This window comes from Colobus angolensis, unplaced genomic scaffold, assembly GCF_000951035.1.
Source record: "Colobus angolensis palliatus isolate OR3802 unplaced genomic scaffold, Cang.pa_1.0 Scaffold2, whole genome shotgun sequence".
NCBI classification, from domain to species: domain Eukaryota; kingdom Metazoa; phylum Chordata; class Mammalia; order Primates; family Cercopithecidae; genus Colobus; species Colobus angolensis.
Genome location: NW_012115154.1, coordinates 727,301 through 745,264, shown reverse-complemented (window position 1 = coordinate 745,264; position 17,964 = coordinate 727,301).

Sequence of the window (17,964 nt, the reverse complement as noted above, 5' to 3'; positions counted from 1 at the left end):
GATTTATATGAGACTGTGGAGTGGTACATTCCAGTCAGTCGGTTTCTCACTTAAGTAGAACACACCTTCAACCACAGTAGCTTAGCTCATGAAGCCAAGAAGAATAAAGTGTCTTGAAAGCTGGTCAGAGGTTATCACACTAAACAAATGTTTGATGAACTTATAGAACACAGCTGGGTTGAATCAGCACGAAGTCCTCTTTGAGAAGTCAGTAACATTGCAGAAAACTTGTCAACATGCACTGGTTTAGAAAAGTATTGACTAATCATGATTAGTAGCAAATGTAGACTGCTAAAAGCCAGATGCCTGTGGCCAGTTGGTCAACTCACAAGACTCCTCCCTACAACAGTTTTTAGCAGTATTTGGCTTAGAACTGACCAGGTAGTCACATGTCCTCGACTTCTTGGGCTGAGAAATGGAGAATGTGTGGTTCTTCACTTGCTGTCTTCCAGCCTGCAGGTATAATTGCTTTTGCCAGAAACCCACATTTCAGTGAGCTGTAGGAGGCGACCCTTTTGAGATTTAGGAATTAAAGCAACAAAATTTCAGTTAAATTAGGAGGAATAGTTCAAGAGATCTATTGTACAACATGCTGACTATGGTTAATAATGTGATAATGTATCTTGAAATAATTTTTTTAAAGAATTAGCAGTTGAACAATTGAAAAGGCAGCAGTAACTTGCTGTGCTTCAAACCAAGTGAGTTAGAAAATAGTCTGTTTAGAGTTACTCCTCTTGAAAGGCTAATGTTGTGAATGAATGAGTTGATATTCATTCATATCTCACTGCTCTCCTCCTGGCTTCCTCTCCCAAGTTTTCTCAGTCTCTGCTTCCTCCTCTCTTCTCTGCCATCTTCATCCCCTCCTCTAACCTCCTCTGTGTGTTTACACTTTTCTCAGCCTCTCTGGCCTCCCTCCAGAGAAGCAGTGACAACAGAGTGCACAGTGCATCCTCCTGAGTGCAGAGTCCTGGGCTCTTGACCCAGCTGTGCTCCATTTGTCAGTGGGGACAAGTCACCTCTCTCTGGTCTCTCACTGTACAATGGCCTGCACTGGGTCCTTTCCATTATGATTTGTGTTTTTTGATGCTTCCCTTCTTTTCTTCTCCATCCTCTTAATCATCCCCAGCCTGCGCTCTTAAATCTTTTAGGCCTGTATTTAGTACTTCCTCTCATTTAGTAATTTCTTATTCTTACAGTTCTTATAAACTGGGTAAGTGGAATTTACCATTAAATTCTGTAAATGAAAACTATATTTGTATTTCTTTCTCTGCACCCTTGATGGTACTTTTTCTACAGTTTTTGGTCCCCATTCGATTTTTGTTTTCCATCAGTGCCCTGAGGGATTTACTCCGTGGGCAGGCTGCATCTAATCCTGGAAGTCACCTTAGGACACGTAGCCCATGTGTGCTGATGACACCCACAGTCCAGACCACCCCCAGAATAGGGGACTGTGGTGCGGGTGCTCCGAGGCCTGCACCGGCCAGTGAAGAATTCATGTTCTGGCTCAGGAGTCCACGGTTTAGTTTAAAACCTTCTTCCAGGCTTCTGTTTTAGCTTCCTCCTCCCAGCCATTAAGAGCATGTGGAATGGAGCAGATTTCAGTTTTTACTCTCATTCACTTGACCCACTTGATTTTGAGGTACCAACAATAACTGAAGCAACATAAAGGAAATAAAGGAGGGGGATAAGGACCCATTTACTGACCATAAAGTAGAATGCTGGGTCATGGTGATCAAGGCTGTGCCTGGAGAAGACTGGATGTGATTCCCAGAAGCTCCTTTCACTCTCGAGGGGCTTTTTTTTCTCCTTTTCTTTCTTTTTTTTTTTTTTTTTGAGACAGAATCCGGCTCTGCCACCCAGGCTGGAGTCTTGGCTCACTGCAACCTCTACGTCCTGGGTTCAAGCAATTCTCGTGCCTCAGCATCCCAAGTAACTGAGACCACAGACATGTGCCACCACGCCAGGCTAATTTTTATATTTTTAGTAGAGATGGGGTTTCACCATGTTGGACAGGCTGGTCTGGAACTCCTGGCCTCAAGTGATCTGCCTGCCTTGGCCTCCCAAAGTGCTGGGATTGCAGGCGTGAGCCACTGCACCTGGTCTTTAGGTACTCATTCTGACTGTACCATATATGAAAAGTCACTTTTAGTTATTCCACTGTAGGTGAGTCAGAGCTGTATCTGTTTTACAATCATCCCCAGCCTGCGCATGACCCAGGGAGACTGGAGTGGTTGGTGATTTTTCAAGCTCAGTGAAATGGGAAACTTCAAGGCCCTCCTTGGGTACTGGGAGGTTGGCCCTGCCCATCTCCCCTGGGCGAGCTCTGCTGCTCCTGGATAGCACTGCTTTATCCACAATGGAGGATCGGATTGGTAAACAAAAGACAAAGTAGATTTGTTCTCCCGTATCCGGAATGAGAGTCATCTTCCTCACCCAAAAAGGTTCCTTATGCTAGGAATTTTAGCCAAAGCACCAGACAGCCTCCGGAACTTTCAATTCCATTACTTTCCAAAGCCCAGAGTCATTGGATCCTGGCTTTGGGAGAAAAACGACCAACCACCTAATTCATTCTCCTACCTCCAGGCTGATGTTTGAATGGAGATGGTGGAATTTTATATTTCATGTTGTGCTCTCTCTCCTCTCGTCCCTCCAGCCTCAATATTGCTGGCAGAGCCCCTAAGAAGAGTTGAATTGCTTTAGTTTATGGGGAGAAAGCAAAAATCCCCCAAATCAAAGGTATCTTCCACTTTTCCTACCCTTCCTACTAGATTTATGGTCATCTCTAGATCGTGATAATATCCCCTTGTATTTCAGGGGACAAGCCTATGTTAAATCCAGATGTTTGTATTCAGAAAATATGGTCATCAAACTGATGCTTTTCAGTTAAGGAAGTTGGAAACTGAAACCATTTCAGTCCCTGCAGCTCCTCAAACCAAGTCACTTCTGTGGCAAACAGCTTTGCTTCAGTTTGATAGAGGACTTCAAAACTCTTGCAGTGATTCGGATTAGGTGAGGCCTCTACACTCTTCAAAGGCTTTCCCATGCAGAAAAACTTTACTTACCTACCACTCTGCCCCGCACTCCCTGGCAGATCATCTCTCTCCTGGGAGGATGCTTATCAGGTAGGCAGTGGTCATTGTCCCTTTGTTGAGAGGCCAGTCTGCTTCGAATATAACCTTGCCTTCAAAGTAAATTACATTTCTCTGATGGCTTTGAAATGCAAACATGGAAGCTGGAGGTCAGTGGTCAGTTGCAGGCGCTTAGCGCCTTTCTTCCCAGACTTGCCCCAGCACAGAGCAGCCTGCCAGGGCTGGAGTCCAAGTGGCTCATACTTGGGCAGCCTCCTGCAGAGTCCTCTTCCCTGTCAGGTCTGCCCATCAGCCAAGCTACTGCTGGGCCCTCCTCACTGCCCACAGCACAGGTTGAAAGCCTCTGCTCACTCTCTCTCTGCCCCTCCTTGCAAATATATAAAATTGAGGTCGAGGGCCAGATGACTGGGGCCAACTGCCTATTATCTGCTGCCTGTGCAGTCCAAGGGATGAGGGTAAAATCATTTTCTTCATTTCATAGCCACAGGCCATGTTTCTCAGTCGGCATCAAACCGGCAAAGCCACGCCAGCCTGCACATTTTAGCTTGACTTTGCATCTCCCTAAGGTAATGCGCATCCCGGTCTCAGAAGCATGACCAGGAAGTCATTGAAAACAGTATTCAACCTCCAGTTGAAGTGGCATTGTCATTTTATTTCAAGCTTGGAAGGCAGGCTGCGGAGCAGGGGCTGGGAACTCCACTTCAGCAGAGGGTGAATAGGATGTCGGGTAACCTGCTGGCAGGAGTTTATTTTCAGTCACCTCCGTGTTCTTAAAATGCCTTTGCAGCAGCTGCATGTTAAATGTGAACCCAAAATAAAAGAGCCCACACTCCTCACCCTCAGGTGCTTAACACAGAACTTAGAAGTATCAGTGACTAAGGCGGAAGGTATTTTTCTTCTATGGGAAATGAATTTATCAGTGAAGTTAGATGTTATATTTTAGAAGCAGAAGAGGGGTTATGAATCACCACTAAGGTGATGATGTTTCAGGAACATCAGAAGTTCATTGTCCTGAGTTTTTATAACCACTTTCAACTTCCTCCTCATTAAAGGAGAAGCTTGTTCATTGCCTATGGCTCAGCATAGACCACTTAGCTCACCACTCCTGCCTTATCTGGTTCCCCGGAGAAGGAGTTTTTAGCCACAGTACCATGAATTCAGGCATTGCCTGAATCATTGCCTGAATTCAGCATAGCCTCTGTGCACCAGGTACTGTTCCAGGTGTCAGGGATATCGTGGTGAACAGGACAGACAAAAGTCCAGACCTCATAGGTTGTACATGCTGGGGGGAAGAAACCATAACCATATGATGTCTGGTAGTGATGAGTGATATGTGAGATACGAATGGGTAAAGGAATGGAGCACTCAGGGAGGGGGAATAGAGGTCTGTGAGGGTGCTGTGCTATTTTAGATTAGGTAGTGAAAGCACAGCTATAAGGTGGTCACATCTGAGTAGGTTCTTGAATGTAGTGAGAGAACTGGAAGCAAGGTGTGGTGTCATGTGCCTGTAGTCCCAGCTACCAGGAGATGGGAGGATTGCTTGAGCTGGGGAGTTCGAGGCTGCAATGCACTATGATCATGCCTGTGAACAACCACCGCACTCCAGATGGGGCAACATAGGGAGATACCATCTTTAAAAAGGGAAAAGGCCGGGTGCGGTGGCTCAAGCCTGTAATCCCAGCACTTTGGGAGGCCGAGATGGGCGGATCACGAGGTCAGGAGTTCGAGACCATCCTGGCTAACACGGTGAAACCCTGTCTCTACTAAAAAATACAAAAAACTAGCCGGGCGAGGTGGCCGGCGCCTGTAGTCCCTGAGGCAGGAGAATGGCGTAAACCCGGGAGGCGGAGCTTGCAGTGAGCTGAGATCCGGCCACTGCACTCCAGCCCGGGCGACAGAGCAAGACTCCATCTCAAAAAAAGAAAAAAAGATCCAAGCGAAGTGCATTCCAGATTGGAGAGCAGTAAGCACAAAGGTCCTGGGGCAGAAGCTTGAAGTTTTATGGGTTAGGGGAGCAGTAAGGAGGTCTTCATGGCCTCAGCAGAGTGAAAAAGGCCCATTGCTCTGGGATGAGGGTTGACGGAGGTAAAGCAGAGCCAGAACAGGCAGGACCTTTTTGTCTTTGATTTGAATTTTATTCTAAGTGCAATGAAAAACTATTGGAGGGTTTTCTGCCAGGCTGTCAATGTGATTGACATTTACAAAAGTCCACTGTAGGCTGGGTGCAGTGGCTCATGCCTGTAGTAGTGCTTTGGGAGGCTAAGGTGGGAGGATCGTTAGGCGAGCCCAGGAGGTCCAGACTGTAGTGAGGTATGATGGCACCACTGCATTCCAGCCTGGGTGACAGCAAGACTCAGTTTCAAAATATCCAACCAACCAAACAAAAAAAAAAAAACACTCTGGTTGCTGTATAAAGAACTAAAGAACTATCCAAAGTATAAAAGCGAGGCGAATATTAGGAGGCTATTACATTAACGATCCAAGCAGGAAGTGGTGACCTGGACTAGAGAGATAGCGTGGAAAAAGTGAAAAGTCGGATTTAGGAGACACGTAGATGTAGATAGACCCAACAAGACAGCCTACTGCATTAGATGTGGGACATCAGGGAGAGAGGAATAAAATGTAAGGACCCCAAGATTTGCCTGAGCAACTACTGAATGGTGCTGCCATGTATTGAGATGGAGACACTTAACATCTACAAGAGTGGGAGGGTTGTGGGCAGGAAGCAGAGCTTCCGTTTTGATCATGTTAAGTTTAACATGTAATTTATGACCCCTAGTAGAGATGGCTGTGCAGGCCTTTGGATGTATGTCTGGGGCTAGAGAGAAGATTTTGGGTCCTCGTCAAGATGGCATGGAGCCTTGGCACTGGCCTTGGATGTGCTTGCCTATGGGATGAGTTTGTAAAGAGGAGAGGGCTGGGACAGCTCCAGCTCTCTAACACTGGGAAGCTCAGGAAGAGGGAGAGGAGCTGGCCAAGAGCAATGTGAGAGAATGGCCACTGAGGTGAGAGACAAACCAACGCAGACATAGAGACCAAGGGAAGGGAGCGTTTCAAGAAAGGGGGAATGGCCAGCTGCACTAAATGCTACTGATGGGTTGAGAAAGATGACAGCAGAATTAGCCAGTGAATTTGGCAACATGAAAGTCACTTGATGAGCAGGTGGTGACTGGGGAAAATGAAAGCCTGGTCAGAATGGGGTTGAAGAAAGAATGAGTTTGGAAAATGAAGACAGTGAGAAGCAGCAAAACTTTTTTTTTTTTTGAGAAAGTGTCTTGCTCTGCCACCCAAGCTGGAGTGCAGTAGTACAATCTCGGCTCACTGCAGCCTCCGCCTCCTACATTCCAGTGATTCCCATGCCTCCGCCTCCCAAGTAGCTGGGACTACAGGCAGGCGCCACCACACCCAACTAATTTTCATATTTTTCAGTAGAGACAGGGGTTCACCATGTTAAACAGGCTGGTCTTGAACTCCTGACCTCAAGTGATCCATCTGCCTCGGCCTCCCAAAGTGCTGGGATTACAGGCATGAGTCACCACACCCAGTCAGCAGCAGCATTTTTAAGAAGTTTTGCTTAAAAGGAGAGTAGAGAGGGAAGTAGGTAGAAGAGATGTGGGCTCCTAGGGAGATTTCTTTTTAAGATTGAAGATAGAGCCCATTTTATAAGGAAAAAGGCAGAAAAAGGATAAGTTCAGTGGAAAGTCCTTGAGTAGGCTAACAGGCTGGGATCTAGCCTTAAACAGAGCAGGGAGAGTTTATCCATTGTAACTAGGAGGAAAGTTCAGTTTATGAGCACAGATGCAGGCAGGCTGGTGGATGGTCCTGAGAGGATGAGGTCATTCTCTTCTGATGGTTTCCATTTTCTGATCAGCCATGTGGCGTATCCCAAGTTAATGTTTGCTAGCAGTAATTAAAAGTAACTGCCTTTTCTCACTGCCTTTCTTCCTTCCTGAATAACTCAGTCCAAAAGCCCTTAGGTAGAGCCAAGCAAGGTGGGCCCCCACACAGGGGATGAGAATGGTGGCGGCCAAGACTGGGATGCCTGAGCCCGAGCAGGAAGAGAAGGGTGTCCGTTCGTGGTAGGACTAGAACCTGAGTGATGGGAGGAGGGTGGTTGTGTTGTCTGGGGGAAGAAGGGTGGCTCTAGCAGTGGAAGAGTGATGACATACAGAGGACACTGATCTAATAATAAACATATTGAGGATAATGAGAGCCAGGTTTCTTATTGTCAGATAAGAAAGTTACAAACATGGAAAGGGAGAAATTAAAATGACCTCTGTAGCGCGGGCTTGGAATTGGAGATATTGAAGTGAAATTGTGGTGATAGATAGATACTGAAACAAATATATATATGAATGCATGCATATTTATATGTATCTATTCATACTCATATTATGCACATATGTATGTATGAATGTACATTCATTCAGATATTCCTTAGATCTGTCATTGAGAGGAGCTGGGAGCAACAGCATTCTAATAGCAGTGAGCTCACCATATGCCCAGATCTTCGATCTAACCACCATCCTTCACTAGAAGGAACGATGACTTCTTGAAGAGATGGCTAAGCCCTAGGTAGGAAAAAATACAAGACGGGAACATACCAAAAGGGCAGTGCCATCTTGAAGGGGCTATCACTGGCCACAACTTGGGCAGATTTAACCCCAACTGAGTGACAAAGGAAGGTTCCAAACTGATACCATGGGTCCATGCTAATATAATAAATAATGAATAAATAACTGGGGAAAGGAGAAAGCGTTCCCTTAGTATAGAATGCGACTAATAAATGTTAAAGGAATGATAGAATTGTGAAATTATTATTTGACAACCACCATAGTAATAATTCAGCCAAGAAACATCAATTGGATGTTAAAACTAGGGGGGCACTTACTCTTCTGAGAAACAGGATGGATGTTTACATGTTAAATTCCCTTCCAACTTATGAACTACAAAACTAAACAGAGTAAATTCTTACAAAGAAGAAACCTAAGAGACATCACCAAAATCAAGTGATCAGCATTAACATGACCAGGAATGGGCCACATCAAAATGTGATAGGATGCAGTGAGAACACAGCAGCAGCGCTTCTGAGACCATCCCACCAAAAGGATAGTTCAAGAAAGGGGACTAGCGTGAATCTAATCATGAGGAAAACATCAGACACGCCTGAGGGAGCCCAGTCTACAAAATAGCTGGCCTGTACCTTCTGAAGTGTCAAAATCATGAAAGTCAAGGGAAAAACTCTCAAAGAACTGGTCCAAATTGAAGAAAACTAAAGAGACACAATGAAATACTCTACGTGATCCTGGACTGGATCCTTTTGCTATCAAAGACATCACTGGGACAATTGCCAGAACGTGAACAGTGTCTGTAGATTCGATGATAGTAATATAGCAATGTTATTTATTTGCTTATTTTGAGGATTGTATAGTTGTTATAGAGGAGATTGCTCTTTTTGGGGGTATTTAGGGCTGATGGGGTATCATTTTGGCAATTCACTCTCAAATGGTTCAGGAAGAAAAGTTTGTACTATTCTTGAAACTTTTCCATAAGTTTAAAAGCATTTCAAAATAAAAAAGAATTATATGTTTTAAAAAGCAGCAAAGGTAAAAGAAATTTACTTTAAAAAATGAATTGAATAGCTATGACATTCTTAAAGAGCTAGAAGGGAAGACTTGCTCTACTAGAATCATTATAAAGTTACCACAATTAAGAGAGTGAAATGATATGGAATTGATGGATGGGACAGAATAGAGAGTTCAGAAACTGACCTATGCATATGTGGTTGGTTGATTTATGATGAAGTTTGTGCTTCAGGTCAGAGGGGAAAGAATGGTCTTTAAAAAAAAAAAAATGGTGCCAGTTCAATTGGATATCCCCATGGAAAAAGGAAAACTAGACCTTCTCTTACTCCATACTTGAAAGTCAATCTCAACTGGAGTATCATTTAAATAAGTAAACACCAAAGCTTCTAGAATATAGTATAGAAGAATAGCTCCATGACCTCAGTGTAAGGAACTATTCCTTAAACAGCATACAAAAAACGCTACCCTTAAGGGAAAAGGCTGATAAATTTTATTCCTTTAAAACTGAGAATTTTTGTTCATGAGGACATTATGAAGAGAATGAAAAGGCAAGCCTTAAGAGGAAGATATTTGTGAAACAGCCAACAAAAGGTCATATCCAGAATATATAAAAAAGGCCTATAAATCAGTAAGAAAAAGACAGCTGAATAGAACAAAGGGCAAGAGACTGAAATAAGCACTTCACACAAATAAATGACCAATAAGCATATGAAATGTACTCCATGGAACTGCTAATTAGGGAATGCAAATTAAATTCACAACGAGATGCTACCATTTATCCTCCAACGTGGCAAAAATGTAAAAGATGGAAAATACTGGGCGTTGTCAAGGATATGAAGCAACTTGCTTCTAATACATTGCTGGTAAGATTACAAATTGGTACAGCCCATTTGGAAAATGATTTGACATTTTCTATGAAAGCCAAATCTATACATAACTTATGACTCAGCAATACCATTTCTAGGTACATACTTAATGTTCAGTAGCATTATTCATACTAGCTACAGAGTAGAAACAACCAAGTGTGCATCATAGTAAAACTGATTAAATATATTGAGGCATCTGGACTATGATGCAATCATATGGATGACTGATTTATGGCTACACATAAAAACACAGATGATTCTTACAGTGTTGAGCCAAAGAAGTTAAATACTAAAGAATGAATATTGTGTAATTTCATTCATATAAATTTTAAGGTAGAAAAAGGATAGTTTTTAGAGATGGATGCTTATGTAGTAAAAGTTATGAGAAGTAAGGAAGTGTTACCATATACGGACGGCAGTTACCTTCCTTGGGGTTGGAGGGCGTCCTGATTGGAAAGGGACAGTAATGGGACTTCTAGGGTCCTGCTACTATTCTGTGTCTTTGCCTGAGTGGTGAATGGGTAGATTTCATTTATGTTATCTGTACATTTGTTTTCTGTACTGTGTGTTTTATACTTCAGAATAAAAATGATTCAAAATAAATTCAAACAGGTTCAGGGTGATTCCTATGACAAAGTCATTTCCACTCCCTTGATAATACCTACCAGGAACTGACATTTGTTGAGGAGTATTCTGTGCCAGGCACTGTATTAAACATTTCAATATCTCCTGTTGCCATCTGGGCATGGTGGCTCACACCTGTAATCCCAGCACTTTGGGAGGCCGAGACAGGTGGATCACTTGAGGTCAAGAGTTCGAGATCAGCCTGGCCAACATGGCAAAACCCTGTCTCTACTAAAAATACAAAAATTAGCCAGGCATGGTGGTGTGCACCTGTAATCCCAACTACTCAGGAGACTGAGGCAGGAGAATTGCTTCAACCCGGGAAATGGAGGTTGCAGTGAGCCAAGATTGCACTACTGCACTCCAGCCTGGGTGACAGAGTGAGACTCCATCTCAAAAAAAAAAAAAAAAAAAAAAAAATCTCCTATTGCAATAATCCTATAAATTAGGTATTTTTATTATTCCCATTTTGCAGGTAAGAAAACTGAGGCTTGGAGGGATTAAATAACCTGCTAAGGATCATATAGTGCGTAAACAACCCAATCGGCCCTCCCCAGAAGTCTGGCTCTTAACTGCTGCATGAGCTCCTCTCTATCCAAGCCCCACCTCGATACTAGATCTTTAGTACAACCGTTGTTATAAACCTCCAAGTTCCCCCCATCCCCACAGTGTCTAGTACAGTGCATTTGTACAGGACAAGCCTTTAGTAAATGTTGAGCTGAGTGAAGGAATAAAAGCCCCATTATTTTCATCAGCTTTCTCTCATGTACTGGGTGCGGTAGTACAAAATATCTTGTCTGTGCAAAGTTACTGAGATTTTGAGCAGAGGAAAAATAACTGGAGAACCTCCTGCCTGTGGCTGATGCTAATTTTGCTCACTGGGGTCTGTCAGGCAAATTCCCCACTTCCTCTTTTGCTTTCCCTGCGCTCCAAGACATCTGCCTAACTCCGTGGTGTTCCCCCGCTCGGCCTGCCACCCAGGAAGTGGTGGAGTGGGAGTCACAGCCGGGCTGTGCGCGCGTGCACTGCTTCTGTCTCCGGAAGGTCCCAGGTGCAACCACTCAGCAGGCCCCAGGTGGGCCACCAGGGTGCAGGGCACAGAGCCCAGCCATTCTAAATAAATCTCCTAAGTCCATGTGGTTGCTGGGTTTCCAAGGTCTTCTGAGGCAAAAAGATTTTGGAAGGAAAGTGACTGTTGGTCTGGAACTTTCAGGCCCTAGTCAGTGGAGATTTGTTACTTGTACACTGGCTTTGGAGCTGGAGCTGCTCATGAATGCAGATACAGAGCAGATGGGTGGGGCTCCGCGCAACGTCACCAGCTCAGCCTTTGAGCCTGCCTTTGCTGAGCATCCTCTTCCTGTTGCTAGTAGATTAAAAATAAACAACTGCAGAAAAGAGAAAATCAAACTTTGAGAACTCTACACATTCTCTCCTGAACATTTTTTGTTATGTTTTGTTTTGTATTTTTGAGACAGAATCTCGCTCTGTCGCCCAGGCTAGAGTGCAGTGGCACAATCTTGGCTCACTGCAACCTCCACCTCCCAGGTTCAAGCGATTCTCCTGTTTCAGCCTCCGGAGCAGCTGAGATTACAAGTGCCTGCCAGCACACCTAGCTATGGACATTTTTTTAAGAGACAGAGTCTTGCTTTGTCACCCAGGCTGAAGTGCAGTGGTACGATCATAGCTCACTGCAGCTTCAAACTCCTGGCCTCAAGCAGCTCTGCTGCCTCAACCTCCCAAAGCGCTGGGATTACAGGTGTGAGGCACCATGCAGTGCCCCTTGCTGGATTCAACCATAATTTCAAGTTGCCCAAAACAGCTGTTTATTTATAATTCTCCTGCCTATCCCTCAACTCTCCCCAACTGACTCCTCTACCTCTTGACTTTATGACACCCCACTCATCCACCACATGTTTGTGTCATCTGGGGCTTAAAGTCTAAGGTTCATGGACTCCCCCACTCACCCACGTGATCTTTCCAGCCCTCGGATACCATCCATTTGACACAGACAGCCTTTTAGAGCCAGGAGAACTTGGGTCAATTCTTGGTTTTATAGACAGTTTAAAGCCACATAAATAATGTCCTTAAAGTGAGGATTACTAGGCTTTAAAGGTTATAGGCAGTCTGTAATATCCTTCAGGAAGATCACTATAAATCTGCAGAGGGTGGTATAAAAGGGTCAAGTCTCTTCCAGTTCTTTTTTCCATAATATCTTGCCCTAGACAGTAGTAAATAATGTTCGCTATGGCTTATCCAAGTGTTAATATCTTCCTTAGTGACAGACCTTCAGTTTGGCCAAGTAGCAGATGGACAAGTCTTTCAGGGTAAAGGAGATCCCCTTCCCAGACCCAGGGATAAATCCTGGTTAACTTAAGCCAATGGTAGTAATTCAACTTCACTTGCCAGTGATTGGCTCAGGAGTGGGCATGTGACATGATTCTGGCCAATGAGGTGTGAAGGAAATCTGCGGAGTGCTTCTGGGAAAGTTAAACGGCCACACGAGTGATGCCAGGTTCTGTTTCCCCTGATGGCCTTTGCTATGTGAGTGTACAAGATCTGGAGCTTTGGTAGATACCTTGTGAACATGGAGTGACAGGTCTGAGGACAGAAACTAAGATATGGGAGATGGGAAGAATCTATGGATTTTTTTGTTCGTTTGTTTTTTGTTTTTTTGTATTGTTGAGCTGCTGAATTAATCAGTTAAAACTGTTCTACCATTAGACTTCTTATTACAAGAGGCAATACATTTTTTCTTTTTATTATGTTGGATTGGGTTTGCTGTTATTGTTAGCTGAAACCTCCTAACTGATAATCTGCATTTAACAAAGAGGTGCTCTCCCTCTCTCACTCCTGTTCTCTTTCCATTATTAGGGAGCCAACTTCAGGCTAGCAGGGACATGGGTTTTTAGCTATGTCTTCATAATCTCTTACCGGAATCCCTTTCTCATCAAATGCCTGGTCAAGGTTAAGCTTCTAATTTCTAGTCATGGAATAGAACAGTGTTGAATGAAGAAGTCCTCAGCCAGGCATATCAGAATCACATGAGAATGGGAAAGGATCTGAATAGACATTTCTCTGAAGAAAATATACAAATGGCCAATAAGCACATGAAAAGATGTCCAACATCACTAATCATTAGGGAAATATGAATTAAAACTTCAGTGAAACACCAATTCACAACCACTAAGAGGGCTATGATTTTTAAGAAAAAAGAATAATAACAAGTGCTGGTGAAGACATGGGAAAATTAGAACTCTCATACATTGCTGGTAGGAATGTGAAATGATGCCACAGCCTGGCAGATCCTTAAAAGATTGAACATGGAGTTACCATATGACCCAGCAATTCTACATCTAGGAATATACCCAGGAGAAATGAAAACATAGTTTTATACAAAAATTGTGCACAAATGTTGACAGTAGCATTATTCATGATAGCTGACAAGTGGAAACAATCCAAATCTCCATCAACTAGTGAAAGAATAAACAAAATGTGGTATATCCATACAATCAAATATTATTTAACAAAAAGGAATGGAGGTCTGATGCATGCTACAACATGGGTGAGCCTCAAAAACATTATGCTAAGTGAAAAGCCACTCACAGAAAGACCACGTATTGTATAGTTCCATTTATATGAAATGACCAGAACAGGTAAATCCACAGAAATACAAAGAATGAGTGGTTGGCTATGGGTTAAAAGAAATGAGGAGTGACTGCTAAAGGTTTTCTTTTTTGTGTAAAGAAAATGCTCTAAAATTAGATTGTGGTGATTAATTGCACAACTCTGAACATACTAAAAAACATCAATTTGTGCATTTTTTTTTAATTGAGACAAGTCTTGCTTTGTTGCCCAGGCTGGAGTACAGTGGCATGATCACGGCTCACTGCAGCCTCAACTTGCTGGGTTTAATCTATCCACCTGCCTCAGCCTCCTGAGTAGCTTGGACTACAGGTGTGTGCCACCACACCCAGCTAATTTTAGTATTTTTTTGTAGAGATGGAGTCTTACCATGTTGCCCAGGTTGGTATTTGTGCACTTTAAATGGTTGGATTTTATAATATGTGAATCATATTTCAATAAAGATGCTTTTAAAAAGAAATGTGATTAAACCATTTTTGCTTTCTGAATTTACAAGAATTGGAAACTTTGTTAAAAATTAACAGTATAGGCCAAAACAATTGCTATATAGGATAATAATAAATGTTACTTCTATGCATCTAACAAAAACCTCACGTAGCACCTGGGGAGTTTCCCTGGCATCACCTGAGACCTACAGCTATGACCTGGAGTGAGGCCTGGGAGTGAACAGCTCAAGTTCGCCAAGTTCATGCTCAAGTTCATGCTCAAGAACAGCTTAAGTTCATGCTCAAGTTCACCAACCCAGCTCCCAGAGGGAAGTTCTTGACTTCAGAATAGTGACTCTCAACCAATAGAGGTATTTATTTTTCAGGAAGAATGCTGAGTGTTACCTAAAACCATACAAGAATCCGTGGTTACAGCAGAGTCTGAGGGTCAGAAAGACCTTTTTCTTATTTACGTACTTATACATAATAATTATTGATACATACTAACTGTACACATAATTGATACATAATTGTACATATTTATGGGGTACCTGTGATGTTTGAACAGGACTTATTTTGAGGCTGGGTGTGGGGCTTACGCCTGTAATCCCAGCAATTTGGAGGCAGAGGGGAGCGTATCACCTGAAGTTATGAGTTCGAGAACAGTCTGGCCAACATGGTGAAACTCCATCTCTACTAAAAATACAAAAAATTACCTGGACGTGGTGGTGGGCGTCTGTAGTCCAAGCTACTTGGGAGGCTGAGGCAGGAGAATCGCTTGAACCTGGGAGGCGGAGGTTGCACTGAGCTGAGGTCACACCATTGTACTCCAGCCTGGGTAACATAGCAAGACTTTGTCTCAAAAAAAAAAAAAAAAAAAAAAAAGAACTTATTTTGAATTCTTACTCTGTTAACCCGAAAGCTGTGTAAACTGTGGAAAGTTACTCAAACCTCTTCAAGTCTGTTTCATAATCTGTAAAATGGGGATAAGAAGATCACCCCAAGGGGCTGATGTAATAAGACTTAAAAAGTTGAAGTGCTTTGTATCACGTCTGGCACCTAGTAAGCTTTTATCCGAGTGGCATGAAGGAGTCAACATTCTACAGTCTGTCCTGATATCAATTTAAGTCTTAGGAAAACATTGAATTTGAAGTATGTGAGCCCAAGGACACACACAAATGCCTTTATTGAACTACTAGTCATATGGTGAAGTCCTTAGAACATAAGCCGCGTGAGAGCAAGGCTCTGCTTCGGGCTCTGTGCAGTGTCATCAGTGTCTGGAGGTTAGTTGGTTCTTAAATATTTGTTGTGTGCATGAGAGGCATAGGGTTTTTTCAGCAGTTGCAAGTGAATGTTCCGAGTCCCCTGCACTATGAGCGGCTCCATCTGCCATCTGCCTCCGACTGTGGACCCCTGGTGTATTAGTCTGGGATGCCGTAACAAAGTACCACGCACTGAGTGACTGAAACAACAGACATTTACTTCTCACAGTTCTGGAGGCTGGAACTGCAGCCAATTTGGTTCCTGGTGAGGGCGCCCTTCTGGGCTTGCAGACGCCTGGTTTTCCAGTGTCCTCACATGCAGAGAAACAGCTCCTTCTCTTCCTCTTCTTATGACGCCAATAAGCCACCATGAGGCTACAATGACCTTATGTAACCCTGATTACCTCTCACAGTCCCCATCTCCAAATACCATCCCATTGTGGGGTCAGAGCTTCAACTTGTGCATATGGAGGGGGCACCCCTCCTCCTGCTGCAGCTCACCAGCCAGTATCTGTGTTGCTTCCGACCTCCCCACCCCACCTGTCAGGACCAGCCTTTCTGCTCCTGCCCACTCCTCCTGTCCCCCTGGGAGTGTCCAGCCCTGTTCAGCCTTTCTCTGTATTAGGGGACCTGTTGATGCTGGCCATCTGTGCTGTGCCCTACCCACTGACCCAGGATCGTTCTAGACCAACCTGGAGTAGGCACTCTGAGTACAGCCTCACCTCAGTCCTTATTCAAAGATGAATGAGGACTATAAAAGTCTTATTCATAGTAAATAAGTTCTGTAAAATGCCACCCAGGAAAATGCCAGCAAATGTAGAAATAGCTTTGAAAAAGAAGACTTTTGCTCCCACCATGGTAGGACCAAGATGTTCGCTAGAACAGTTGGCATGCCAGGCTTTCCCGCTGGCAACATGCTCCAGATTGCACGGCCTTTCCCACGGCACAGCCCCGTCTCATTTGCGGGAGATTATCGCTACCATCTGAAGTCCGCCCTTGTGCCTCCTGGGCCTGAAGAACCTGGCCTCAACTCTTTCCTCTGCCAGTGGCATTCATGAACATGCATGGATTTCCAACCCACCTCGTGTGGCTGGCTCTTGCCTGGGCTTCTAACCTCTCCCTCCACAGATTGTTTGCATTCTCTCTTAGAGCTGGTGTTTCTCGCACCTCCCAAATTAGTATCATCTGTGAATTTCATCGCTCACTGTTTACCCCGCTTCTCCCTGCTCATTAGCGGGGCTGGAAGAGGAAGATGCTCTCCTTTGCGGCAGGAGAGAGACAGATCTGAGCTGCTGTGAGCCCTGAGGGAGCTGCACCCAGTGCAAGAGCTGTAGGCCTCTGCTGAGATGGAGGCGGCGCCTGCTCTGGAAGAGAATGTCGGCGCTCTTTAGAAGCGGGTTGGGAGGCCGCAGCATCAGCTGAAGGTAAGAAGAGGATCTCCCTGGATCTCCAGGTGTCCTGGCCTTTCTTCTTGTGAGGAGCAGCTCTCCAGGCCTGAGCTGGGGGATCAGAGGCACCGTCACATCCCCCTGCTTCTGTCGGGGAGGCGAGAGGCCGTGTGTCCTGGCTCCTGTCGGGGAGGCGAGAGGCCTTGTGTCCTGGCTCCTGTCGGGGAGGCGAGAGGCCATATGTCCTGGCTCCTTGCTCAGCCCGGAGGCGCCCACTCAGCTAAGAATCTTTCTACCCTTTATGTCTTCATCAGGCCTTAGGCTTTTGTCATTATATAGCTTGCCACTGTGTCTTTTGTTTTTGTTTGTTTGTTTGTTTGTTTTGTGAGATGGAGTCTTGCTCTGTCCCCCTTGGGCTGGAGTTCTTGGCTCATTGCAGCCTCCGCCTCCCAGGTTCAAGCAATTCAGCTGCCTCAGCCTCCTGAGTAGCTGGGACTACAGGGGCGCACGCCACCACACCTGGCTAATTTTTGTATTTTTAGTAGAAACGGGGTTTCACCATATTGGCCAGGCTGGTCTCGAACTCCTGACCTCAGGTGATGCGCCTGCCTTGGCCTTCCAAAGTGCTGGGATTACAGGCATGAGCCACCATGCCCGGCAACGACCTGTATCTTAATGCAGCTCTCTCTCGTTTTGAGACAGGGTCTTGCTCTCCCACCCAGGTGGGATCACAGTGGCTCCTTAATGCATTTATCTCTGACTTTATTTCACTGATGTTAACACAAGGCTTGACAGAAGGTAAAAAAAAAAAAAAAAAAAGACTTCAAATGTTTGAGTGAAAAGCATCCACTAATAGTTCCACGAATCAACTTGCAGTCAATATGAGACCCGCAGTATTTCAAAACTGAGGGGTTTCAGACAAAAGCACAATTTGCATTTAAGTTGGACTGTCCGGTTTTTAAAATGAGGTTATATCAATTTCATGATTTTTTTTTCAAAAACAAAACAGCTTTATTAAAATATAATTCTCATCCCATGCAGTCCAGCTCTCTCAAGTGTGCATTTCAATGTCTTATAGGATAT